The sequence below is a fragment of the Ceratotherium simum genome, chromosome 2, assembly GCF_057802395.1.
Source record: "Ceratotherium simum simum isolate JZ-2026a chromosome 2, ASM5780239v1, whole genome shotgun sequence".
Classification (NCBI taxonomy): Eukaryota; Metazoa; Chordata; class Mammalia; order Perissodactyla; family Rhinocerotidae; genus Ceratotherium; species Ceratotherium simum.
Genome location: NC_141901.1, coordinates 78,865,145 through 78,892,318, shown reverse-complemented (window position 1 = coordinate 78,892,318; position 27,174 = coordinate 78,865,145). Strand labels below are relative to the sequence as shown.

At 41.0% G+C, this 27,174-nt stretch overlaps 1 protein-coding gene and 1 long non-coding RNA gene across 7 annotated transcripts in view; one reads left to right on the top strand and one right to left on the bottom strand.

Annotated features, from left to right (window-relative positions):
• Positions 1 to 16,821, bottom strand: part of SSX2IP (SSX family member 2 interacting protein) — a 43,479-nt gene extending 26,658 nt beyond the window's left edge. For 4 of the 5 annotated variants that reach the window (XM_087448316.1, XM_087448325.1, XM_087448329.1 and 1 more), the window contains exon 1: positions 16,694 to 16,821. The gene's annotated coding sequence lies outside the window, so the exon portion shown is untranslated. Of the gene's footprint in view, positions 1 to 16,461; positions 16,623 to 16,693 lie in introns of those variants that run through there. The other variant, XM_087448318.1, reaches the window with a different exon arrangement.
• A 289-nt stretch (positions 16,822 to 17,110) lies between these two features.
• Positions 17,111 to 26,899, top strand: LOC147918069 (uncharacterized). 2 transcript variants are annotated; one of them, XR_015556160.1, is made up of 4 exons: positions 17,111 to 17,546; positions 18,917 to 19,056; positions 19,165 to 19,315; positions 24,700 to 26,899. It is a non-coding gene; the product is annotated as an uncharacterized LOC147918069 (long non-coding RNA). The 2 variants fall into 2 exon arrangements; XR_015556159.1 differs by lacking the exon at positions 24,700 to 26,899 and having other exon boundaries at positions 19,165 to 20,223.
• Positions 26,900 to 27,174: the final 275 nt, after the last annotated feature.

The following is a 27,174-nucleotide window of genomic DNA, read 5'->3' as shown; positions in this document are numbered from 1 at the left end:
GTCTACTCTAAACCAGCTCTGCTTTGGGCAAGTTAGTTAACCTCTCCAAGCTCTGGTTTCCTCACTGGTAAACTAGCAGTACAATGGCGCTGACCTCATAGTTTCCCTGAGGACTAAGTGAGATAACGCACATGAAGTATTTAGCACACTGCCTGGCATATACGACACATGTAATTAATATCAGGTGTTATCATCATCAAGACACAGATCTGTTTGGTACAAATGACGGGATTCTAAAACCTGTAACAAAATGCTCTTAATAAAAGTTAAACATCAATCCTTAGAAGATCGGGAGATAGATATCCTTATAAAAACACATTAAGGGGGCCGGCCCCATGGCCTAGTGGTTAAGTTTGGCACACTCCGCTTCGGCAGCCCAGGTTCGGCTCCCAGGTGCAGACCTACACCACTCGTCGGCAGCCATGCTGTGGTGGCAACCCACACACAAAACAGAGGAAGACTGACACAGATGTTAGCTCGGGGCAAATCTTCCTCAAGCAAAAAGAAGAAGATTGGCAACGGATGTTAGATCAGGTTGAATCTTCCTCAGCAAAAAAAAACCACATTAGGCAGTGAGTTAATTCTTTGTAATTGTTAGGTTGGGGAAGGGACAAGATCAGAAGAAAACGGAAACAGGCACCCACCCAAGTCCTTTTTTTTCTTTTAAGATATTTGTAAATAAGACATAATGGTGCCCTAAGAGCCTTTTCTCCTCATACAAAAAGATCATCAAACACCAGAACGTGTCTACTACATATCCATTCTTTAAAATTGTAATTTAAATCAGTTTCTCTTTCTCTGTCAATTTAGCTCTCCAATGTCTACAGGTTTAGACAGTGAATTGTTCCCTATCCTACTAAAAAACATAAATAAATAACTGCAAAATATTCAAGTCTAGTTAAATGTTCACAATGAAAACCAAAACTCCATTTTGAAGTGCTATGAAACAAAGAACTTACCAGTATATGATTTCACACAATCTAAAAATTTCTATGGATCCTCATCTGTTCAATGATGCACCAAATTATACCATGAGGCTTATGACAAAAGAAAGCTACCCAACCAGTGTTTCCGAGAGGAGACTTAAGACTCTTAATCAAGGTACAGTCCTGTGCCACATAACGACATTTCAGTCAAGGATGAACCACGTATACGATGGTGGTCCCATAAGATTAGTACCATATAGCCTAGGCTATACCATACAGAACTGTGTAAGAAGACTCTACGATGTTCACACAATGATGAAATCACCTAAAAGCATTTCTCAGAAGGTATCCTGGTCGTTAACTAATTTAAGCAAAGTATTCTATTCTGGCTCAATCATAGCAAGAATTTCATTGTTAAAGGTTGCCAACTGTTTTTTAACAAGATATTAAATAAGTCAATATTAATTTCAAAAGGAAAGGAAAAAAGTTAACAGAAGCATCTCTGCTTTACATAAATCTAATATCATCACAAGTTCATTTCAACTTGAAAGCTTCAAAATCAGCCAAGAAGGATTCTATTAAAACCTGGTGCTGGAACACAGAATTAAGTTCCATATTATATATATATATTATATAATATTAATCAAATCATAGCAAACCATTATTTAGTGAACATGATCATCCATGACAAGTCATATAAGAACAAACAGTTATGCTGGCATTGTTACTATAGTTTCATCACAGAAGAAAGGAAAAAAAGTTAACAGTGAATCCTGTTTTGGTTCAAACAAACTGTAACCCCCAATTCTCTACATACACCATTGGTTAGGGTAGCTGCCCAGATTCTAAGATGGTCAAATCCACAAATGAATTTTATGAGCAAAACTTGAAGATTAAAGAATTTAAATATCTTGGAAAAGTCATTTCATTCACCTAAGATTGTTGGGGAACAATCTTGAAACAAATTAAAGAAAAAAATCTATAAAGTAATCCATAAATAAGAATTTTCTCTCCTATTCCCTACATCAGAGAGACATAGTTTTGTTCCTTCCTGGTGGATAACGTACATAAGCATCTCATAAACGTCCTTGTTCCAAGTATTTCCCAATGTACATTCCAACAAATAAGTCTTCATACTACAAAACCTTGCTAATTGCAGTAAAATTGCAATCAATCATTGCAATCAATTACTCACTATTTCTGAAGAACTACTCTGGCTTCCCTCTATGCTGCTGTGGGCCCCCCAAAGACCAATGCCACATACTTCAGTGTAAAACAAGCAAAGGGTACCCTGTCTTTTCCGGGTAAAATCATTAAGCAGAACTTAAGAATTATCTAGTAGCATTCTCTTGGTAGAATCCTGATAGAAAATTGAGGAGCAGTGAGACAACTGAAGTTAATATAATTGTACCCTTTCTGAAAGAAAATGAAGATTTCAGTAAGTTTCATAAATCTATCATTCTTCATGTCAAAGTATTTTCTTTCATGTATATATCTATTTTATAAACAGCAAACTTGGGCTCAGGGAAGTTAACAGCTCTGCCTGAGGTCACATTTCTAATTGGTTGTGAAGCCTGGACACAAATCTCAGTCTTCAAAACTGTGCTCTTTTTACTCTATCACCATTCAACCTCTCAACACTGTATATACACGCAAATCTATCTATATATGTTAAAAGTAGAATAAAGATTTCCATGAGGTTTCTTTAAAAGACTGAGTTCCCATAATTCATTTTAAATTATTCCATTCAGAGCATATAAGCTTTAACAGAATTTATCTACTACTTAAATTGAGGCACAGTTGTAAACTTCTTCTCTTGCCACAAACAATAGCTTTTTTCTCATTTATGAACACTTGGCTTTGAAAAGGCATAAAAACAATTCCCAGAAATGAGATCAGTTCCATAGAAAGTTTAATGAGGGTGGGAGTGAACAAATCATTTTACCATTTTCTATCCTAGAGTAAATCTTAAGACAACAACACAACTAAGTTTATAGATCTTTAACAAAAACATTTGTGGTCTTTTTTTTCCCATCAGAAAAGTTCCTTGGATGGTTCTTCTACCCAAGACTCAGAAGTTCTTAATATACATCAATCACTTGTAGAATTTGGGGCCAGGCAGCCTCTAAGATGGCCCCCAATTATTCCTGCTTCCTGGTGTACACACCTTTGGGTTATTCTGCTCCTCAAGTGTGGACTGGATTTAGTGACTAGCTCCTAACAAATAGAATAGAGCAGAAGTGATGAGATTTCACTGCCAAATTTAGTTTATAAAAAGGCTGTGGCTTCCATTTGGGGTCATCTCTCACTCGCTGTCTCTTGGATCCCTCTTTCTGGGGAAAGCAAGCTGTCATAGCTGTCATGTTCTGAGCAGCCCCATGAAAGTCCGATGTGGCAAGGAACTAATGTCTCCAGCCAACAGCCAGTGAGGAGCTAAGGCCCCCTAGAGCCAATGAGTGAGTCTGGAAGTAGATCTCCCCAGTTCATGCCTTGGGATGACTGCAGCCTTGGCCAACACTTTGAAGGCAGCCTAGTGGGAGACCCTGAGCCAGAGGGACCCAGCTAAGCCACACCCAGATTCCTGATCGACAGAAATTGGGAGACAAATGCTTGTTGTTTTAAGCTGCTAAGTTTGAAGTAATATGTTATGCGGCAATAGATAACTAATACAAGTTTAAAAATATATATATATATTTCCGAGTCCCTTCCATAATTTACACGTCTCCTGCTGAAACATAAGTGATACCATATACTATAAAAGCAACTAAGTTTTTGATAATGATATCATCCAGTAGTACAATTAATCACTCCATATTATTATAGTTGGATGCCTCCCTCACTATTTTATGAACTTCTCCAGGGTAGAGAACGTATTCATCTTTGTATCCAGCAGTTCTCAAAACATAGCAGGTACTCAGTAAATATTTATAAAATGAACTGAGTCCCACGGATGGCACACCCACTCCAGCCTGTGTGCTCTACTTGTGCTTTCTCCCTCCACCTACCCCAAACTAATGCTTCTTCAAGCCCAGCTCAAGCATCCTCCCCTCCACACAGCCCACTAACCTCTATGCTCAAGGTCCTCCATATATTTACTAGTTTGTTTCATCTTTCCCAGCTAGACTCTTTAAGTACCACACATTTTACATTTCTGTATCCCCCCACTAATCTTAATAGATGGAATAATCAACAAACACTCAAGTATATAACTGATGATAAATTAACATGTTTACTCCAGCAAGCAAAAGTGGATAAAGGAAAACAGCAACGGAAAAGATGCAAAAGATGTGAGTCCTTTAGAGAAAAGCATTATTCTTCTTCACCACCCAACTCTCTCCTAGCATGCCCACCCACTGAGAGAGAGCTCAGCAGAAACCTAAGTGTATCTTGATTACAAGATTTCCTTCACACAGTACAGGATTTTAAGTGTTCTTTTCAAGTTCACTTGAAATTCAAACTTGAGAAGGCACCATTGCCTACCTAATCAGAATTCTAAAACAAACTTCAATCAAGTGTCAGAAAACAATAGTTTTTCATTACACAGGAATGTAGTAACATTATACCATGTGGGCTTCTAAATATTGCACAGGATTTTTCACAAATAGCTAACTAAAGTCTTTGCTAAAATCTCACAAAGTTAGAGTTACCAAATTGTTGGGTTAAGAAAATAAAATTGTTGAAACTCAGTCTTTAAACATTAGTCCTATCTTACAAATTCAGTCATAAAACTTAGTTATCAGTATACTTTAATAGATGTTATTACTCTCAAAACCAAATACATTATGGTTATTTAAAAAATCAATATCACCATCTACTATAATTTTGTTCCAAAGGAGATTATAGTTTTTAATTCTATTATAAATACCTCTGCTACCTTAAACAAAACCATTCACATATGCATCACAGTATAGAAACGCACTAAGTTCAACCTCTTGGAAAATCTACTTTTTACACATTTAAAATCTAAATGATTTCATCTGAGTGGTACAATAGTACAGATATTTTCCACAGAAATAAATTCTTCATAAATTAAATTTTAATATATAACAGAATGGCTGAAACTCACAACGTGGTATTCCCTTAATCCTCTGCCCCTCATTGAGTGTGTGGCTATGAGGAGGATTCACAGGCGGGGAGCACAGAGCAAACAACGCCAGCCTCACCGGCCTGGGGCAGACAGACGGTCCTCTCCTGACCAAGTCTCTCTCCGAGCTGGTTTCCTCACCTGGAAAACAGCGTGATACCATCTACTTCCTAGGGTGGCTGTGGGTATTTAATGAGGTTAACAGGTGAAAAAGCACAGTATACCTAGGATACAGGGGACTGATTTAACAAACTCGGGCCAGGGGCTGTTTTAAGTGCTTTACATCTATTATGAAGTCAATACTCACAACAACACTACGTGTTATCATACTATTTCCTTTCTACAGATAAGGAAACTGAGGCACAGAAAGCTACAGTAATTTGCCCAAGGTCATACAGCCGGCAAGTGGCAGAGCCAGGGATATTCCCCATCCCAGACTTCAGAGCCCATGCTCTTAACTGTCCTGTGTTGCTGCTCCGGAGGATGAGAGGCTCAGGAAGCAGTATTTCCTACCACCGCTCATTGGGCAAAGGCTCACAAAGCAGCGTGAAGACACAAATTATGGTAAACTATTTCACATGTACCCTTTGGGTTGAGAGAGACAATCTCCAGGAAGCTCCAAGCCAGAATTTGCCATTAGAAAGCTACCCTCTTAGTAGCTTAGAGAGCAGGAGGCAACATTAAATTCCTTATATATGTCCTTGAACTAACTACTGCTGCAGTGTGAGAAACAGTACGATGTAATGGTTAAAGCACAGGATCCAAAGTCAGACCACCTGGTGTCAGACCCCAGTTCCAGCCCTTACAAGGGAAGTGGCCCTGAACAGAAATCTCTGGACTTCATTTTCCTCATCTGCAAAAGGAGAGTAAAAACAGTCTACCTCAAAGGATTATAATGTGGCTAAATAATCAACTTAGTTTTAAATTTAATAACTTTATTAAACAAATTTATGCATGTAAAGGGCTTAAAACAGGGTCTTGGGTACATGGTAAATGCATAATAAATGTTAGTTAGCTATTATTAGATATTTTACTAATTTGGAAAGATTTCCATGATATTTTGTTAAGCAATAAAAAAAAGTTGCAGAACAATATCTAAGATGACCTTATTTGGTCTTTAAAAAAAAAAAACTACAGGGCCGGCCCCGTGGCTTAGCGGTTAAGAGCGAGGGCTCCGCTGCTGGCGGCCCGGGTTTGGATCCCGGGCGCACACCAACGCACCGTTTCTCCGGCCATGCTGAGGCCACGTCCCACATACAGCAACTAGAAGGATGTGCAACTAGGACATACAACTATCTACTAGGGCTTTGGGGGGAGAAAAAAAAGGAGGGGGATTGGCAATAGATGTTAGCTCAGAGCTGGTCTTCCTCAGCAAAAAGCGGAGGATTAGCATGGATGTTAGCTCAGGGCTGATCTTCCTCACACACACACACAAAAATAAAATAAAATAAAAAAATTTTAAAAAACTACATATGAGGGGCCGGCCCACTGGCATACTGGTTAAGTTCGCACACTCCACTTCAATGGCCCAGGGTTTGCAGGTTCGAATCCAGGGCACGGACCAACACACTGCTCATCAAGCCATGCTGTGGTGGCGTCCCACATACAAAATGGAGAAAAATAGGCACGGATGTCAGCTCAGAGGCAATCTTCCTCAGCAAAAAGAGGAGGACTGGCAATGGATGTTAGCTCAGGGCCAATCTTCCTCACCAAAAAAAAAAAAAAAACCTATACATGAGTATACACGTATAGGTATAAATTCTGTTCTATGAAGATGGAAGTTTGTGTAAGAACAGAAAAAAATGGAAGACAGGACCAACCCGGGGAGAAGAAAAGGGAGGCAAGGGCAAGACTTTCATCTCTGTCTTTATGTATTTTCACACACACATGGATATTACAGGTAATCTTTACTTTTTTTGTGTCTTCTAAATTTTTTGTAAATGAATCTTTTTTCATACAATGAAGAAGAAAATCCATGTTTTTAAAAGGCAATTATGGTGATAAGCAGAGGCAATGGGGATGAATGGCACCACTCTCAAACACCAAAACTAGTGGCAGAATGGCATGAGTAACAAAAAAATATAAAATATTTATTTCCAGATTAATCAGTTAATCTACAGTATTGTAATACACAAAGGCAGCAGCCCTGTTGGGCAAAAACTGGTTAGAAATTAAACAAATGTCCCAGAGTTAGTCAGATAATCAATTATGCAAGGGAAATAGAACTTTACCAGAGGTCAGTAGTTTGCAGTTTTAGATTGCAATCTAGCAGTCCACAAAAATACGAAATGTGTAAATCTTTCCACTAATCAATTATACTTCTAGGCATCTATTACCACATATTCAATCATACAAGTGAGCAAGCATGATATATAAGGACATTGCTGACTGTAGCAATATTTGTAATGGTAAGAAACTGGGGACAATCTAAATATCTACCAGTAGGGAAACAGTTAAAAACCAATACCTATGGTACAGCCAGAAGAAGGGACACGCTGGGATTATTAAAGTGAAGTAGACCCGCATGTATAGCATGAAAAACAGAAGTGATAGATAACGAGAATAGTATGATCACCAGTTTTTGCTAAATCAAACTATCTAAATACATTTAGGAGAAGGGTCTGGAAAAGTTACAAACTGCTACCAACAGCATTCCTGGGGAACGGGATGGCTGGGCGTAGTGAGGGAGGGGCAAGGCTTTCCATTCTTCCACAGTACACCTTCACAGAGCTGGAATGTTTTAGGAGCAGGTATTATTTTGTAAAAATTTTAGAGGCCGTGAATTTATGCAGAGTTAATGAGACAATGTGTGTGGAAGCACTTCCACCTCAACTCCAGACAGCAGCAACCCTGCCCTTTAGTGCAAATTATCAACTTAGAGAAATGATAAAGTCTTTCCACCAATCAATGACACTGCTAGCCCTATCCCACACATGCACGCATACAAGTGAGCACGGATGCCCTGCTGTGTCGGAGCACATCTGTGCAGATGGAGCCCACCAGTGGGGGCAGACTTTCCCCCAACTGTGTGAAAAGTAAAGACACAGAGTACCGGCCGACCTAGCAAAGGGGGACTCTCCTGCTGACTCAATTACCATCTGACCTTGGTGGGAGGAAAGAAGCAGGGAGACTGGCTTTGATTTATAACTAGTATCAAGATTCTTTTCAAACAAGAATGTTCTTAATCAATCTTTTATGACTCAAGCAACTAATAAGGTGCATTTCTCTTCTTCCAGAGAGCAGCTCATGCAGCTACATAGGTATATGCCACACCACCTGGTATTTCATTACACAATTACACACTCTTTTTTATTTTTTTTTGTGAGGAAGCTCAGCCCTGAGCTAACATCCATGCTAATCCTCCTCTTTTTGCTGAGGAAGACCGGCTCTGAGCTAACATCTATTGCCAATCCTCCTCCTTTTTTTTTTTTTTTCCTTTTCTCCCCAAAGCCCCAGCAGATAGTTGTATGTCCTAGGTGCACATCCTTCTAGTTGCTGTATGTGGGACGCGGCCTCAGCATGGCCAGAGAAGCGGTGCCTCAGTGCGCGCCCGGGATGCGAACCCGGGCCGCCAGTAGCGGAGCGCGCGCACTTAACCGCTAAGCCACGGGACCGGCCTCCCACACACTGACTTTTCATTGCTAATGTTTTCATCTGTTTTGGTCTTGGCTCTCCAATTAAACTTTTTTTTTCAGGGCACTGTCACTTCAGGGAAGCTGCACAGGGTGTTACCACAGCCGCAGACCGAGTGTCAGGGTCTATGGTTCTCAGCGCCACTTCTATCATTTACTGAGCAACCCTGAGCTGGTCATCATTTCCTTTTTATTTTTTTTGTCCCAGTTTCCACATCTATAAAATCAGGAGGTCCAACTAGATTATCTTCAAAGACTTTTCAGTTCCATTATCTATGATTTTTACATTTCTCAAAGGACCTAATATGGACTTGAGTACAGCTATTTATATCAAAAATTTTTCGTCACTTTTTGTAACAGAACATGCACACTGTCTTCACACCCACATGTGTAGCAAATAAGATTCTACCGAATTTTTATTAAGCATAAACCATTTACTTGGAACAAGTAAATTTAAAGCATTTCACATGTATTAACTCATTCCATCTAACAATAACCCAAATCAACAGTTATTTCCCCCTACTACAGATGAGTAAATGGAGGCCCAGAGAGTTTTCTTGCCCAAGGTCACACAGCTAGAATGTGACAAAGCCAAGAATCAAACCCTAGTAGTCCAGCACATTCAACTATTACACTCTCCTGTCTTTACTGTAGGAGAGGAGGGAATACACAATACGTGAGCTGCTTTTTCACCCTGAACACACACACACACAAGTACTTGCTTCTCTACCACCTCACCTTGACACTAAATTACAATCAGATAGTAACTATTCCAAATGAGTACCTGGAATGGGAGCTATATAAAAGCAGACAAAACATTCAATGTTACAGCAATTCAAAAAAATTTTTTGAAAAATCGAGTGAACATCGAATCCAAATTGCCAGGCTTTCCCGGAACTGCCATTCCCTTCTCTTTGTGCTTCCAGAACATGCTACATTAACTCTATTACAGTGCAGATCTAACTGTAATGAAATATCTCCCACCACCTGAACTGAGGTCCTGGTCAGCAGGCCTGTCATCGTACTGTCTGCACCGCTTTGCTATGAGGTATCATAACTGACCCATGGCAGGAAATAAAGTTTGCTGAAAGAACGTCCACCTAAGTTCAATGATATATTAAGGTGAGGTGTGCTACTGTAATATTATGACAGACAAGAACCAATGCTTTAGCCATGCTGCAACTTAGGGGGCTTTCAATTGAATCTTGATTGGTGCCAGCTCAGAGAAGTAGCAAGGTGATTTAGTGTACGAATCAACACCATGACAATTCAGACAGTACACCCATTTCCAGTTCTCCCACTGCACACACAGGAATAGCAGCAATCATAGTCTTACCAGAGGATTATTAAGAACAAAAAAGAGGCACTTTTTTAAGTGCCTTGGTAAGGTTGAAAGTCAGCTGCAAAGTCCAAATAAAATAAACAACAATTCCCATTTATTGGTATTTCATTCCTAAAATAATTAAGTAAAAGGTAACAACATTTACTAAAGGCAATGGGAAATAACAAAGAAACTAAACATAATTCATGAGTCTGTTCTGTTATAGTGTAATCATGTATCTGTAACAGTTTTTCAATGATTGAGCCCAAATTCAATCATCAGTTATAGTTCTCAAATTGTGGTCCCAGGACCAGCAGCATCAATAGGACCTGGGAACTTGTTAAAAATGCAAATTCTCAAGCCCCACTTTAGACCCACAGATTCAGAAACTCTGGGGGTGGGACCCAGAAATCAATGTTTAACAGACCCTGCACGGGATTCTGATGCATAAAGTTTGAGACCATGGCTGTACTCTATAGAATGTGGTTCAGTACTACTATTTTATTTATGCAGTTTAGATTATTACAGAATACCAAAAAGGAATTCTTACTTAAGGGTGCTACAGAATGGATTCCAAGAACAATGTAAAAGTGTTCCAAAGTACAAAATGAGGTTGAAAATAACAGTCCTAGAGAATACCGGGCTACGGTTTATTAAACTTTGGAGGGTGGGGAGAACCTCTGAAAAACTGGATGGCAGCTGAAATTCCTATCTCCTATTCATACACTCTACAACCTAGCAAATCCACTTCTAGGTATAAATCCAAGAGTAACTCTTGCACATGGACGCCAAGAGGTGTGCACACACACAGCAGCACCCTTCACAACAGCGAAGTAGCAGAGGAACACAACACCCCGATCAACAGGAAAGTGGGTAAACTGACATATCTGCAAAATGGATATTATGCAGCAGAAACCTTCAGTGACACACTACAGATGAATCTCAGCAATATAACACTAAGCGGATGAATTTCAGCATTATAAAGTGAAAAAAGTCTCAGAAGATAGGGTACGTAACATACATAGTTTTCATGTATGTATGTGTGGAAAACTTACACATAGGATGAATATAAGATGCAGTAAATAGTTGCCTCAGGGGAGGGAAGTAGGAAAAGGGATGGAGGGGCCCATGTGGTTATATAGAGGTTAGTGTCAAGGTCCTAGCTTTATGTTAGTTGAAGCCTATTATGTTAGAACTAAATAAATGGACCAATTATGAGAACGTGTCATGGGCCAAAGATTATAAGGAATCTAATTCTTTGCACCTGAAGTCCTTAAAAAAAATTTTTTTACATAGATATTGTTCCTCAAATATTTCAAAAAATTCTAAATTCTACCCAGTCTAGCTATGAGGCACCAAGAGCCTTGGGCCCTAGGCCTGACTACTGCCAACTCAGGGGTTAAACTGTTTTGGGTCACAGAATCCAAAACCAATGACCCTCCCCTCTTATAAGTACAAAAACAGGCAGTTTGGCCTACAGTTTCAGAAGATCCATGAAGCCACCCCCAGATTTACAAATCATCTGTGGATGGGGAGTTAAGAACTCCTGTACTAGCTAATTACTGGTAGGAGAGAAGAACTACTACTCTGAGCCTCTCCTGTGTGCCAGATGTGGCTCATCCTTACAGTGGCCCTAGGAAGGAGTAGATATAACCCTATTTTATTGATGGAAGAATCTGAGACTCAGAGAGATTAGGTAACTTAACCGAGCTACAAACCTGGAAGGAGGGAATAAAAACCCAGCTATTTAACCTGGAAGGCAAGAATAAAAACTAGCTATTTATCATTCCAAAGCCTCACAGACCCTGGCCTCCTCTTAACACTCAAACAAGTCTCCTGAGCAAATGATATAAATTCTCTGTGCCCGTCTCATTAGAAAATAACACAGCTGATGATGGGGTGTATTTACTGATGATTTCTAAGATGTCTTCTTGCTTTTACATGCTAGATCCTATGTAGAGGGATATTTCTAAAACTTGGATACAGAATACAAAGACTAATGTTTTTGAGGGTGCCATCTTTTACATAGAAAAGCAGAGACAGCCAGATTACAATAAACTGACAAACTCAAGACTAGGACCCTCATAACCTAGACTACCAACTCTCAGGTAAAAAACATAACCAATTGGGGCTGGTTTAGTGTGCTCTGCTTTGGTGGCCCAGGTTCGATTCCCAGGTGTGGACCTATACCACTCATAGGCAGCCATGCTGTGGTGGCCACCCACATACAAAATAGAGGAAGACTGGCAGATGTTAGCTCAGGATGAATCTTCCTCAGCAGGAAAAAAAAAAAAAATAAGCAATGGCTGGAACCCATCTTGCATTATAAGTACCTACTGGCCACTCACTAAACTCTATATAGTTTTAAAATCATAAATAGTGTTACAATTCTTTTACAACAACATTCTTCTGGCAATCTCCTCCCAACTTAATGTTTCCAAAGTAACATTAATATTGTACCAGCAGCCTGTTTCAGCAGCCCTGGTACAAAAATATTATAGCAAACTGGGCAATTAATGGTCAGGGGCTGGCTAACTTAGCCAGTGACAATGAGGATAGTGAAGGACAGATAAATACTTCAGAAGTTGGACTGACAAACTGGGTGACAAGAACACAAAAGGGAGGTATTGATTCTCTCATGTAAAAATCTGTCTTTGGTATTAGACAGATAATAGTGTCAGACAAAGAGAACAGCGGAGTAAGGTTAACAAAACTAGGTCTGGTTAAGTGTGTGGCGACAATGCTCTCAGTGTAGAATTCATTGGGTTGAGATGACCCCATGAGACAATCAAATGGGGCTAAACTCTAGGGCCTGGAGGTCAGGAGACATCAGGGTAGATTTAGGAGTCATAGGCATATACCTGGTAGTTGAATCCACACAGAAAACAGGGGCAGCAGAAAGAACCCTAAAGATCAACATTTACAAGTAAGTGAAGGTGACCTAGGTGTAGGAGATTAAGGGTCGGGGGGAGGCTTTAGGAAAGCCAAGGAAGGAGGGGGTGATGAACAACAGCAAATGCCAGAGGAAGGGTGAGATCTGAATAGAAAAATATGTTGGATTTGGTGATTAGTGACTTCACGACAAAGCTGAGGGGGAAAAATGGAAATTGGATTTCAGGAAAGTGATCAGCAAATAAGAAAAGGAGATAATAAACAAACATCACTTGTTTAAGAAGCTTAGTTTTACATAATTTAGCTTCTCTGAATGTCGAGGCTTTATTAGATGCTCAAGGATTGATCCACTAGTGACTAAAAAACATCCTGTCCTTAAATTAGTTCCTATTCAATTACAGTATTTTTATATCAAATAGAAATATTATTAAATGCTCAATAAATGTAAGCTATTTTTCCAGGCACCATTCTGGATATTTACATATTTTCTTACTTAATCATCACAATCCTATGAAGTAGGTATTATCATCCCTAATTTACAAATGACCTGCCTAAGGCAAAGAGAAGATAAGGGCAAGGAGTAACTCGCCCAGGGTCACAGCTGGTGATATGGTGGTCAAACCCCACATCTGACTCAGAGGGAGGGAGGGGAATGTGTGAAGCAAGGTTAACAGATGAGGCCTGTAAATATTACAGTTAAAATTGTTATTTGTTTAACTGGCTGCAGTTTAATTTCTACTTAAGAACTTATTTTTAATTTGAAAAATAATTTGTGTCTCCTCTCATCTCAGAATCATTCATCGCTAGGGCCTGACATTTTTATGCCTCTTATGACACTCAGATTCTGCACTGCATTATAACTGTTATTTCTCCTACTGAATTGCAAGTTGCTTGAAAATGGAGCTGTATCTTATTTCTCTCTGTATCCCTATTCCTCTAATCCTAAAAGTAGAAAATACTCCATAAAGGTTTGTTGCATGAATAATCATTTCCGCTCTTGTAAGGTCTCTGGGGGCTTCAATAAAATATTTTTCAAGTCTTTAATTGCTGTGTAGGGCTGTTGTCTCTCTGCTATTATTTGGATGGTCTATGTTAAGAACACTTTCAGATCACTCAACTTACTGATTTGAGTGGAAATACCCTTCTCAAGTAAAAATCAAATGTAATTCTGCTGGATAAAACCTTTTAAAGGTTCCCTTTCACCTACTGGTCAAAGGTCATAGCCCTGTTCACCAACCTTATCACTAACCCAGGCCACCTGGCTCCACCAACCAAACCACCTGTACTTCCCCAATGGTATACTGCTGCAGAACATGCTAATATGTGTTCATCAGGTAAACTCCTTCTCCTCTGTCAAGACACAGCTGAAATTCTCTTTTCTAAAGCCTTCTCTTATTTGCAATTTTTATTTTCTATTTTTGCTCTCTCCCTGACTACACCGTAAGTTTCCTAAAAAAACTCAAGGCAAGATTCACCTTTTTAATCCTCAGGTCTGACAAGTAGCAGCTTAGTGTGTAATAAATGTTTACTGAAAGAATAAATTATTAAAGCATAATTCAGTACTCTGCTGGTACCATACAATACTGACTCACTCTCAAAAGTAAAGATTTTTAGGTTGTTTTCCATTACCAACAATGAATGGTGTGCTTCTCTATTCTATCCCATCCCATAAACTTGTGAATTCAAGATAACTTGTACAGTCATTACCAATTAATCATGATCAGCATCAGCAAAGACAGAGTATCAAAATCCCTTGTGTCCTGAGCAAACAGTCAGACCAATAAGGCATATTCACAACTATTATAAAACACATGGAAAACTATCACTTAAAAAGCTTTGAAATTGCACCAATTTAAGCATGTGAAATGAATTAAAATCACACAATTCTGGGGCAGTGTCTTTCTCATCATTCAGTATCATTTCATCTCTAAGTGCATACTCCATAGAAGGCACTCATCTGTCTGCTTTTATCAAAACCTGTGTCATTGCCAGCTTGTCAAAGATCAGCTATGTCAAGTTTTTGGAGAATCCAAGAATATACTCTGACTTTGTGCTCGCCTTGAGACCTTTGGCAAATCATTGGAACAGTTAACATTTTCATTTTCTCATATACGGCCTCAGCGTGCTTGGAACGCAATGTGCTTTAACAAGTCTCGTCACAGGCGCAATGTGTTATGAGGAAATCTTCACATTTCATCCTAGAATAACTAAGTCTTTGCACTTATCTTCAAGCTGCTTCCCTTGTTACTTAATCCTGGGGCTCTATTATCTTCATTGTACAGATGGGGAAAGAGAAGGGAAGAAGGGTGTAAAATGACTTAGCTCAAGAGGCCCAGCAAGTCACTCAAAGAGCCTTCATTTGAACTATCAGTTCCTAATCCTCTTTTCAAAAAACCATTTTGTTTGAGAAAGTTTCATTGACAGCAGGCAGAACCGTGTCAAATTAGTTATTAGCTTTTACTTGTTAAATCTGAATGAATAACCTAAGCTTCCTAGGCGTGTAGGTTATGACAGCTCTAGGATAGGAGATCTGACAGACTGTTTTGCTGACTGAATCCAAATTCATAAATCTACCTCTAACTTCTTCTAAATTTCAAGACAGCTTGAGTTAGACTTCAACTCTAGGGCATTTTTTCTCTCTCCAGATCTCTAAGTCTTTTCAAATTCTATTCAGTCACCTAAACGTGTCAAGTCATATCTACCTTTCCAGTTTAGGATCAAGGCTGCCAGAATGTTCTTCTACCTGAACAGTAAACCAATCCCTCCTGAGGCATAAAGGGTTCCAAGGCACCCATCACTCACAGCCAACTCGAGACCTAGACTCTAAGCTGAATTGTTAGGGGAGCCCAGCAATTTCTAAGTCCAGGAGGCCCTTCTCTTACACTTCTGAATCACCCTCGGAGGAGTGACTCTTCTAGTCCTCATCCATTTATGGGGCCCAGAAAAGGGAAATCTCAATTCTCTCAGATTCATCAAGAACTTTATCAGCGCTGCAAGTAATGACAATTTGGCAATCATAACTATGGGCCTTGAAATGGAGTAATAAGCTAAAGATTCCCATATTACACATGCTGAGATTATTTAGCAGATTCCATACACATGCTGAAATTATTTAGCAGATTCCATTTCCTGGACCCAAGTGACTTGTATAACTGGGCGATCAGCATAGGCTCAAAAGTCGGCAGAGAGCTCACACTTCGGTTTACCGTACTTGATTATAACATTCTGCACCAAAATATCCTCACACACGCCTGCCTCTTGGATGGGGTAAGTTCTTGCCCTAGACTCGTTACTAGACCACTATCAGGGTCCTCTTCCCCTGCAGCGGCCACGGGCCACCCGGGAACTCATTCTAACGACTGCCTCCTGCGGCTCGCGCTAACAAACCCCGAAGCCCGCATGCCCGCAGCCTCTGCTAAGGAGACACCGCAGCCCCAAATCCGCCATCCCCTCCTCCCCCTCCACGTCCCCGCGTTGCTCGTCATCCCACGCCAGGCGCCACCCTCTCTCCATCCCCGAAAGGGTTTGGGGCTCCCCGGGCGGGAGCCCTGCCGTGGGCGCAGCGCTGCGACGGCGGGCAGGAGCGGTCCCCGAGCTGACACCTACCTCCCCCCTCCTCCTCCGGGCGGGACCGGGGTCAACGCTCGCCCGCCTCCTCCAACCGCCCCAACGGCCACGCCGAGCTTCCGGCAGCGAAGCGGGGCGCCGAGCCAGGTGCCGGCGCTCACCTCCGCGCCCGCTCTCCCGCCCCCCGGCCGCCTGCCCTCGGCACCCCCGGCGCCGTCGCCCCTGCCTGGGCGGGCGCGTCACACTCCCCGCCGCGGGCCGAGGCTCTCACCGTCACGGCCCCCGCGAGCGGCGGGGAGGCACCGCTCAGCTCCTAGCCCCGCTAGCGCAGCCCCGAGGGCCCGCAGAGGCGCGCCGGTACACAGCGCCCCGGGCCGCCGGCCCCGCCTCCGCCTCCGGCGCCCGCCTTCGCCGCCCCGCGCCAGGCTCCGCTCCGCCCCTCGCCGCCGCCTCCCCCGCAGCGGCAGGTTCGCTAGGTTCCCACCCCGCCCCCGCCCGCCGGCGCCGCCGGCCCGGCCGCCTCCCATTGGCTCGGCCAGTTGCTAGGCGATGAACAACCGCGGCCTGCATTGGTCCGGTGGGGGCCCCGGAGCCTCCTCCTCGCCTCCAAAAAAACCCAGAGAAAAAGAAAACCTTATCCCCAGAGCCCGAGCGGGATGCGGGCGCAGCTGCGGCTGCGGCACCTGTTACGCCCTGTGATTCACCCGGCCGGGCCCTGCTCCCCGCCCCCTCCTCAGCCTGCCCAGCTCGGGGCCCAGGGCTCCGTGGGGGAAGGGGGTCGTGGCTGCTTTAAAGCACGTGTTCCGAGCCGCGGTGAACCCCAACGCCCACCCATAGGAGCAAAAGTGAAGCGCCTAGAAAAGCCAAGTGCACTTGGAAAAGTGGAGAAATAAACCAAACAGCAGCCGGCACCCAGAATTAGGTCAGGCCCAGGGGAAGGGAGGTTCAGGTGTCGGGAATCGTGGAGGCAAACAACCCAACCGGGAGAAAGTTACCTGTTAAATTAGGGGAAAGAAACGGACCTGGGCAGCAGACAGCGGGAAGACTAAGAAATGGCACTCGTGAACCAGAGGTTTATGCAAAAATGCCCTACACCCACCCAGCAAAATATGTGCAAAGAAACGGTAAGCCTGCACCCGTGGCCAGGGTCAGGCCGGCTCCTCCCCTGCTCCATGTCAGCCTGAAATTCTCCAGGGAAGGAAAGAGGCCGGAGGGAGGAAAGAGATCAGATGGAGAAATGGCAGGCATATGAGTTGAGTTATAAACACAAAGATGTACTTTGATGGATTTTTTTTTTAAGTGAAGCCAAGAGAGTTACTCAAGAGGGGAAAAACAGGTTTAGTATCTTAAGGAGGCTCCTGAGAGCACTATGAAACTAAAATAGTATGAGATGAGAATAAGAAATATTAACTCTGAAGAGCAAGAGAGGAAGGAGTGCTCCCTTCCCGATTTACACGCACGTATCCCCAGTCCTGGATGAAAGAGCAAGGAGAGAAAATGAGCCCGCCATGGTGACAACTTCGGAGTCCAACGAAATCCTCCTCATTGCCTTTGGCCTAAGCGATCAGGAGGCCGGCCAGACGCCGTCAAGCATAGGTGAATGACAGCCAAACAGGCCGTTAGGGCCCATCATTATAAGGACGCTATTAGTGCAGGGCTGGTGGGGAGGAAGAAACCAATTATTGCAATGATTACTTTTCTCCCTAACCCAGACTGCTGATGGGGGGAGGGGGTTACCCCAGCTCCCGAGAGGGCCTTTGAAATTTCATAGCAAATATCCCACACCCCTTTCCATCTTAAGAAGCAACTTAACATGAGTTTTTCTTTGAAAGAACACTTAAAGCTTCTTTTTTTTTGACCATTTCACCTCCTCACAGTCAAAAAGGGAGAGCTCGCTCTCCGATTAGCTAGAAGAGTTGAGATCAGTCAATTCAGTAAGCAGCGTCTGGCACACCTTGTTGCGATCTAACGCTAACAGTCTGATTTGAAGAAGGTTTGGGTCGGGCTGAAGTGAGCTCCGGAGAGTTCGGCCCCGCCCCCAGCTCCAAGGGTGAATCACATCTGTCTGAATAAACCAGCAGTTTTCAATCTTTTGCTCTCGGGACCCTCTTTCCACTCCCCCAAATTATTGAGGGCCCCAAAGAGCTTTTGTTTATGTGGGTTATTTCTGTTGACATTTACCATACTAGAAATTAAAACTGAGAAATTTAAAAATATTTGTTATTTAAAAAAATAATAAAGAATAAAAATTGTCAACATAAATAGCACATTTTTATGGAAAATATGTTCCAAAAAAAGGTAGAAAGAGTGGTATTACTTTAAAAATTTGCAATTGTCTTTAATGTGTGGCTTAATGAAAGGCAATTTGGTTTTCATATCTGCTGCATTCAATGTGTTGCACTATTTCAGGTAGCCTTTGGAAAACATACGAGAATGGGAGTAAAGAAGGCAAATAACATTTTAATATTATAATAAAATAGTTTTGACTTTGCAGACTCCCTGAAAGGGTCTTGGGGATCCCCCTCCCAGGCTTCCTCAGATTACACTTTGAGAACCACTGGTCTGCACCTGTCTTGGTACTGTGTCCCCCTTGTCAATGACTGGTTTAGGAGCTGAGCTTGTAACCTAATTCTGGTGAGTACATATTGGGAAGTAGAGGGTAGGGGATTTCAGGGGGAGGGTTTTGTCCCTGAGAGCCCATAAGAAGTCTTTTCCTTACTTCTTGCCTTGGCCATCCTCCAGGGAGCAAGACATGTTTGGAGCGGTGGTGGCACATCCTGCATCAATGAGAGGAAAGCGGGAAAAGCAATACGGGAAAGGCAATCCAGAACCCAGACGTCACTGAATGGCTAAATTACCCTGCCCTGGCTTTGCAGACCTCCCGACTGCTCAGGTGGGAGAGCGTAAATGACTGATTGCTTAAGCCATTGTGGGTCAGGTGTTCAGTTACTGGCAGCTAAGGAGATCCTGACTGATATACAGGACAGGTAAAGAATTTGGCTGCAGCCTGAAAATAGTCTAAGGACACTTTTAGCCCAGGGCTAGAGGAATTGGGCTTGATAGAACTTTGCTATGGTAAGGAAAGATAAAGGGTAAAGATGTAATCTGGAATTTTTCTTTTAAATGCTTTACTTTGCCTGCTTTTGCTTCTTTAAGCAAAATTAAGGGGATGTGACTATCAAGTGGTGTTGTCTTCCAGAACGCATTAAAATTTCCACCCTTGTTCCTCTATAGTCTAGTTTTATCACAGTGGTCAAAGTAATTCTTTTAAAATGCAATTCAGATCATGCCACTTCTCTGCTTTGGCTCCCCTCACTCAATGTTAAAGCCAAAATTCTTTCCATGGCTGCAAAGTTCTTATGACTTGCCCTCTATCTCCTTACCTCATGTACTACAACTCTCTCCCTTACTCAACTACTAGCCGCCTCATTGTTCTTCAAGCTTGCTAGGCACATTCCTGCCTCAGGGCATTTGCACTAGCTATTCCCTCTGTTTGAATGTTCTTCCCCTTAACATCTATATTACTTATCTCTCCTCTTTCAAGTCTACCCAGTCATCTTCTTTGTGAGGCCCAACCTGACAACATTACATGTGTTTAAAATTGGAACCCCCTCCAGCTTTCGAAATCTCTCTTACCTTGCTTTTATATAATCTTTAACCATAATATAGAGTTTACTCATTTTGTTTGTTTGTTTGGTCCTTCTCCCTTTGCTAGAATGTAAGCCCAGCAGGAACAGAGATTTTGTCTGCTTGTTCACTGATGTGTCCCCACTGCCTAACACAGTGCCTCGGATTTAGTGGTTAGTGCTCAATAATTAGTTAGTGAATAAATGAACATAACTTCACATGAATGTCATTTCAAAGTAGTCACTTTGGCAGGCTGTATACATATTCAAATGATGCTGCTCAAAAGGTATCACACCAGTAGGCACTGAATTTGTTGAAAAGAATTCTTTCTTTGATAATAAATCTGATTTTTGGAACAGTACAAAAGTTATTCAGAGCCAAATCTGATGAACACATTCTGGAGCCATGTTAAAATGCCAAAGCTGTGTTTTCCAACTAAGTTACTGCATTTGGGTGGATAGGGAAAGGTCAAAAAACAAGATGTGTTTGATTTTCTAAGACAGACAGTAAACTGACTCTGAACATAATTTCAAAAAGGAGTTCTAAAAATGTGCACCACTAACAAGTTGCAGAAAAAGTATACATGTATATATCTTAAACTCTATATGTTTGTGTGTCTGTGTGAATGAATCTCTTCCACCCTGTCTGCAGACTTCCATTCTTGCCCCCACTACATCAAAGTCTTTCAAAAATGAAAATCAGATCCTCAGGGCCAGCCCTGAGCATAGTGGTTAAGTTTGGCCCGCTCCACCTCGGCAGTCTGGGTTCACAGGTTCGGATCCCAGTCATAGATCTACACCATCATCAAGCCATGCTGTGGCGGTGACCCACATACAAAATAGAGGGAGATTGGCACAGATGTTAGCTCAGGGACAATCTTTCTCAAGCAAAAAGAGGAGGGTTGGCAACAGATGTTAGCTCAGGGACGATCTTCCTCACCAAAAAAAAAAAGAAAATGAGATCCTCTCTGCTCCCCAGCCCTCCCACCCCCTCCCCAATTAAGAACCTTAAATGGCCTCTCATTGTATTTAGCATGAAACTGAACTTCCTACCCAGTCGTGCCTGCATGACCTGGCCCCCATGCCCCTCCTGGAACTCTCACTTTGGCACACAAGGTGCCAGCCTTAGTGGCCCCATTGTTTGTTCTCTGGCTCTTTGAACCTGCCCTTCAGTCTGCCTGGAAGGCTCTTCCCACAAGGATTCAAGACTCTGATTCTTTTTCATCATTCGGATCCCACTTCCAAATATATAAAGCAACTTTCCCAGGCTTGGTTTTATTTGTTTATTTGTTTGCTGGCTTGTGGTCTGTCTCCTCCCACTAGAATGTAAGCCCCATGGAGGCAGGGACCTTGCTGGTCCTGTTTGCCTCTGCAGCCCCACCCCCTCCATGCCTGCACTGGAGGGTGGCTGACCAAATTATTAATGGTGAGATTGGGAGGGAGGTGGACGGGAGGGAAGGAACATCCACTTTACATTTTATTAACTTCTGTTATATATGAATTTTTACAAGTGTGTATTATTGTAATTTTAAAATGTTTTATTTTTGCTTCAATAAGTAGGCTCTGACTTTAATATACGTGTTAAGTTAATAATCCACCCCCTATTTACTCATATGTGTTCCTCAGAAACCAGTGTTTCAAATACCCCAGCAAACATTCAGGCCACATAGCTTCTACTAACATGTGTATTCAAATCTGGATAATAATGGGCCCACTTATAAAGGCTTTTGCTATAATTCATACCATCTGGATTATTTCAATAGCAGCAACCATTCCTGGATCTAGAGGAGAACGTTTCTTGTTAGGGCCTGTATGCCATAACAGATGAGAAGAAGGGCTGAGTCACCTGCCCTTAATGGCCCCACTTTCATTAATTCTGTGTTCTGGCCAGGACTATCTTTCCAGGGGTGGCGGGGTGGATTAACAAAGTCTTGTTGGATACTGTGCTAGGAACTTTCATATCCATGGCCTCATTTTATTCACAAGATCAATTTAAGGCTGTTTGTAATAAACTGCAAAATAGTATAGGACAGATTCCAAGGGCAATAAGGCTCCAGAGTCCCCCGTGTGGGCTGGAGTGGTCAGAGAGTCCTCCATGGAGGAGAAGGAAATGGAGTAGGGCCTTGGGGCAGTCTTCACTCTGCCAGCCTGGCAATAGGCAGAAACCAGACCACCAGCTCTGCTTTGACTTCTAAAAGGTGGCCTTATGCTTAGCTGGGCTTGGCTCCTCTGGGCATCTGAATATCTGCATCATGCTGCATTTCCAAAGATGATTGATTTCTGGCCAATCTCTTTGGATTTGGGCCAGCAGTAGTCCAGCTTGAAATGACAGTCCTGTGCCACTTACAAAGCGCTGCCCGAGTTCAGGAAAAACAGACCACTGAAGTTCCCTTTTCCTCCCACCTCCATCCAAGTGAAAATTCCCAGAAAAGAAAGCTATCCCTCCTCATTACCCTCCCCACCCCACCTTGTTCTACCCCACCCTGCCACCCACAAACACACAGAGCAGCAGACATGCCTGATCATCTTCTAGGTGTTCCCTTCTTAGTGCATTAGATTTTTGTCTGGTCTGCTGAGTGTTTGCTCTACTATTTCTTTTGAAAGTATTCTTTTTGTGCAAGAATGCCTGATGCATTTTATTTAGCTCTGACACTTTGGTTTCCAACTCTCCATTTGTCCTAAATTGATTTATTAATTTTAAAATATGCCATGAAAAACTTGACTATGCATAAATCACTCAGTAGATAAGGTGCTATCATAGAACAGTGGTCAGGTACCAACTAGAGTAATTCTCAAACCCTGTTTTTCCAAGAGAGAAGCATAGCTCCTTTCGTAAATGCAGTGAACACACATGCAACACACACACACACACACACACACATACACACACACACAATAGGCAATCATTTTGATCATTCAGGAGGACTGTCCTGAATTCTGATCTAACACTTCAACCATGTTAACTCAAGTCCTCAACATAGACTCGTCTGCTTCAGGATCCAATCGTACTAAGTATAATGATTTTTTATATTTTTACTGAAAACTTATGGCGTCTCATCACACAGCATATAACATTTCACTTTTTAAAAATTCATCAGTTATACATACATCAATTATACATATCTCCTCCTGGGTCTCTCCTCCAGCCATCTTGTTTTTGCTCAATCCTCCTTTCCCTTCCAGTACACAAACACACACACACGCACACACACACGCACAAAGCTAACCTTGCTGACTACAGTGGCCTCTAAACCTTTCTCAGACAGAGCAATTTGGCTCAGTCTACTTTTCTAAACTTGCAAATTTAAACCCAGAGCATTGATCATCCAACAAAAGACCCTCTAAGGAAGTGGGAGGGGACTATAAATGACCCAAAATGTTTTTTAGTTAGAAACCTATTTAAAAACCACCAAGCACAAAGATCCAGCATTAACTTGAATAGTTCTAACCAATTTAATTCTGCACCAAAGGACCCTTTTAATTCACATAGTCTTAGTCTCTCCCCTCTTATTTGAAATTTTCCTCAATGGTTTAATGAATATTTATTGAAGGATTGCCATGTGCCAAGCACTGAGGGATATAAGGTCCCTGCTCACAGCAGCAACTCAGAGTCTCCCAGGAAGACAGAATAATGACAGTCTCAGTATTGCAGACAAGTAGAGCAGACCGTAAGCACTGGAGTTAGACTGCCTAGGCTGAAATACTGGCTCAGACACCTGGGTCCATGTTGGCATCACTGAGCTCCCAAACCAACCTGGGGCTTCCTGCCTCTGGGCATTATATTTAGTAAAGAATAAATGCTTGTGGTCTAAGTCACTACTAGTTAGGTCGTTTGTTACTTGCAGCCAAAAGCATCCTATCTGATAGTAGGATCTGAAAAAAGAACTCTCACGAAGTAATTTCAGGGTGTGATATTTCATTTTATTTGTACAAATATACTCAAGTGTCACAAGTAGAAACAGTCAAGTGAGCAAAAAGTCAGTGAAAAATGGGGTATAGGAGTTATTTACAAAGAACGGATTGAATGGAATAATTAAATGCAAAGCAGGGAAAATGTGGCACTATTTCTATGCTTTGAATTATAAATATATACTAGGATATTAACATTTTTCTAAACTATATTTTCTTTATTAATTTAACTAAGCCAGAAAAATTAAAGCATATTGATAAACACAACTTTTCACAAAATGATTTGCTATTCTGAAGTTTTCAGGCCACAGCACTATGTTTTCTTGCTAGTGCTTGCTTTATGTTATATTTTCCAGGAAAAGTTGTGTGTAAATAATGTATTTATAAATCTAATCATGTTCTAAATGTACTAGCAAAACTATATATTTAAAAGAAAATTATGATAAATCTTTTTGTGTGACGAATGATATCTTTGTAGAACAAATAATCTCTTTATCATTTATCCATTCTATAAGATCATATTTTAATATGCTGGATTTCTTTAAAAGAGTTTAAAATCATTTAAAACCCAGACTTTTGTGCAACTATTTTAGTGAAGAGTTTTCTGTAATATGAATCATATTACCGAAAGCCAAGGTTTGCAATCAACAAAGCAGTTCATATCTTTTTATTCTGCAGCTGGCAACTCAATTTTATCTTAGTGATAGATTTCCACTTGATTTCATTATTTATATTTTGCTAGGCAAAGTTCTTTTCCTGCGTTCTCAGTGAAGAAGAAATCTGGAGGCTTGGTTCCTGATGGATTTTATTTCCTGCTTTGTAAACCTCTGTCGATGTCATCAAATAATTGCTCGAATTGAAATATAGTGGAAAAGAATCCTCTATATATTGGGTAAACACCCACATAAAATTTCAGATTTGAAAAACTTTGATGTCAGTTAAAATATGGTATTGATTTAAAGTTACAGCTTAAGGCTGAAAATCATATGTGAATCTGCCTGTCCCTTTAAAAAGAAAAGCGATTATGTTCTGGTTGCTGAGCTCTCTTGGATTTATTTTATCTTAGCAGCTGTTCCTGAAGTCGATGTTATTCAAATGAGGGTTTTCAAGCTCTTTGTTGTGTTCTTCAACTTATGGTATATGCTATCAAACGTAAAACCCAAATTTAGAATGCGGTGGGGGTGGGGACAATTAGAAATACCGAGAAATAAAATAATATTGGAAAAAACCCTTTAGTTTTCATTTAACAAAGATAAAACTGTTAAACATGATCTTCCTGAAGCCCCAGTAACAGAAGCAAGACAAAACCCTGGAACCTCCAAGCACCAAAAGTTGGATGATATATTTAGTAATAAGTGCATGTGTAGGGGGGAGGGGAGGTGTCCCAGATGGAAATAATGGAACTTCCTGTGGTTATAGAAGATGAGGAAAGAACACACCAAATACTTTTCTTGCCACTCTGGAAAGAAGCATATTATAAATTTTGCGTAACATAGGCTACCGTTTGATCTAGAAAGAATAACTTTACAACTCATACACCTTCTACTTCCTTTATTTTCATTTCACTTGTTTTCCAAGAGGCAGCATAGCACAATTGTTAAGATTGCAAACCCTGGGCAAGAATATTGGCTCTGCCACATATCTGCTGTGGAAACTTGTGCTTTTCATTTAATTTACACAGTAAACCAGTTTGCTTCAGTAATAGCAAAGTATATATCAAACTTTAATTTAGTTAGGAGTTATCCTCATTTTCATGTCATATATAATCATTTCCTAGTATTGATGTTAATCATTTATTGAGTGATTACTACTTGTCGAGTGCTGTTCTCTTTACATATTAATTCATTTAATCCTCACAACAACCCTAGGAGGGAGGTATCATTATTGTCTATATTTCCAGATTAGGAATTAAGCAGGGAGAGGTTAAATAATTTGCCCATTGTTTAACCTAGAGGTTAAGTAATTTACACACAGCCAGTAAATTTCAGAGCTGAGGTTTACAGAGCTCTTCTCTTAACCACCCTGTCATTACCAATCTGTTTAAGACTGCCTTAATCTCTGTGGCTCTCCAATCATTTTTGTTCAAACACTTGCTGATTAGTGAATAGAAATCTTCAAACTAGGATAACCACCTCTGCCCATGTACCTGAAAACTCTCCAAGTGGCGCAGAGGATGGATAGCTTTAAGAGCATCAATTCCACATCCTCCACTTTCATTTCCACACTTTCCTAAAACTTCTCTGCCTGGAACATGCTTGTGGGCTCTTTTCCACCCCCTTTTCACAACTGCCATTTTTCCACTTAACAAAAGAAAGTCATTCTCACAGATACCACATCTTACTATGGCACATTGACCCTAGGTGCACAAAACAGAAAATTAGAAGCCTGTGTTAGTGTTGAGAAAGAGAATAACTATGATGACTGGGAACAAAGCTGTCACTTGATAGAGCCTTAAAAATAATTTAAATGACAGATCATCACATGATTTTATCATCACATGATAATGAAAAGTTCAAGGAATTGAGTAACCACTACAACCAGTTCCTCACATTCCCATCTACTTATTTCTGTGAACAAAGTACTCAGCATTTATATCTACAAGAACAGTGTCAAATGCATGAATAGAATCGGGGCGGAACTCAGTCTCATTCTAGCTATAAATAATATTCATCCACAAATCCACTGGACAAGAAAAAGCCCCTTCCATTTCTTTAAAAGATGCATTTTCAATAAAATCTTATTTTTTTATGTTTAAAAATAGTTATCAATTTGTAATATAGCCACTGTTTGATCAATTGTGTACTACTAATCATTTTAGTGATAACTCCACTCAGAGACATTTTTAACACCTAGAAGCTTATAGTCACAGGAAAGTAAAATTATGTAAATATGTAGTTATAATGTCTGTTGTAAAGAATGATGTAATGATCAATACAAATTTTTCAAGCATGAAAATACTCAATAAGATAACATTCTGTGGGGGAAATGGAGTGAAAATATGACTTCAAGAAGAAGAAGAAACAATGTAAATTTTCTGACTGTTAAAGAAGAGCTAGTTCATGTATATTTAAAATGAATAATGTTGGGTAACAAATTACTGTGGGATTTAGATTCTTTGGGGTAAATTTAAAAGAGTGAGCTAACAGCTTTATTTTTAAATATCATGAATTATAATATGCTAGAAATTATACCCTTTGCAAACTTATGATGAAAAATT